The following is a 1,209-nucleotide window of genomic DNA, read 5'->3' as shown; positions in this document are numbered from 1 at the left end:
TCGCAGCATCCCCCCTGCATTTGCCTCAGCCAAGGAAGATCATTCACCCATCTCACAGCCAAAGCCTAGAATAGTCGCCCACTACACCTCCAATCAGCAACTTCACTCACCGTTTTCAGGAAGGGACTCAAGACCTGGCTTTTGAGACGAGAGCAAGCACATGGACACCCTCGCGAGTGACAGAACTTAATTGGAAGGAAAGACCCAGAGTGTTCTCAGAAATAAAACAAAAAAATGGAAGCTCTGCACACACTCTCCTACAAGTTTGGAAATGCTACCGCTCAAAGAACTCAATGTAAGCGGTAAGACATTCTGATTTTCACTACATTAAAAGGTATATTTGTGGACCTCTGGTATACGCCCCGAGTACCACAGCCTGGCAGATTCACCAGGGTCACCCAAGTGTCCAAGGCCACCTCCTCACCTTGAGTTGAGGCCCCTGCAGGCCGCAGGACACCAGCACGTTGTCCGGCTTCAGGTCCCGGTGCACGATCTGGTTACGGTGCAGGAAGGCGGCGGCGCTGGCCAGCTGACCCATGAAGGTGCGGTTCAGGCGCGGGTCGGGCCCGCAGCGGCCCAGCAGGTAGTCGTTCATGCAGCCGCCATCGCAGTACTCCATGACGAACCAGACAGCACACGTCCAGCCCGGCTCGGGGCAGCTCGGCCGGCCCTTCAGGCAGCTCTCCAACAGCTGCAGGTGGTGCTCCTCCTGCTCCCGCTGCTCGTCGCGGGCCGCCAGCGGGTGGAAGTCGCTGGGGGCGGCGGGCTGGTTGGGCTTGGTGCGCTGCAACACGGCCTCCTCCAGCCGCACCAAATTGCAGTGCTGGCCCCGCACACTGCACATTCTCTTGACGGCCACCGGGGCTCTGGTGCTGCTCACCCGGGCCTCGAACACTACCCCGTAGCTGCCGTGGCCCACCTCCCGCAGCAGCCGGTAGCGGGCCTCGGGGCCCGCCATGATCCGCGCTGTGAGCCTGTGACGCACCACAAATTACCAAGAAGCCTGACGGTGCGAAGAGGGCCTCTATGTTCACTTCTCACGGTAGGCCTCCTTGATTGTTTCCTCCCTTTAATCTTTTTTTTTTTTTTTAGGAGGGGAAATATTTTAATTTCCTGTATTACAACTTGGCGACGGGGGAGTGCAAGGTGGCCGTGACGTGGAGAATTGAAAGTGGACACAGTTCTTTGAAGTTTCCTCAAAATCGTTAA

The 1,209-nt window shown here is 57.2% G+C and overlaps 1 pseudogene; it reads right to left on the bottom strand.

Annotated features, from left to right (window-relative positions):
• Nucleotides 1–394: 394 nt before the first annotated feature.
• LOC147661150 (serine/threonine-protein kinase pdik1l pseudogene) lies at nt 395–958 on the bottom strand (annotated as a pseudogene).
• Nucleotides 959–1,209: the final 251 nt, after the last annotated feature.

The sequence above is a fragment of the Lissotriton vulgaris genome, unplaced genomic scaffold (assembly GCF_964263255.1).
Source record: "Lissotriton vulgaris unplaced genomic scaffold, aLisVul1.2 SCAFFOLD_345, whole genome shotgun sequence".
In the NCBI taxonomy this organism is placed as follows: Eukaryota; Metazoa; Chordata; class Amphibia; order Caudata; family Salamandridae; genus Lissotriton; species Lissotriton vulgaris.
The sequence above is the reverse complement of the archived record's forward strand: the minus strand, read 5'-3'. Positions and strand labels throughout refer to the sequence as shown.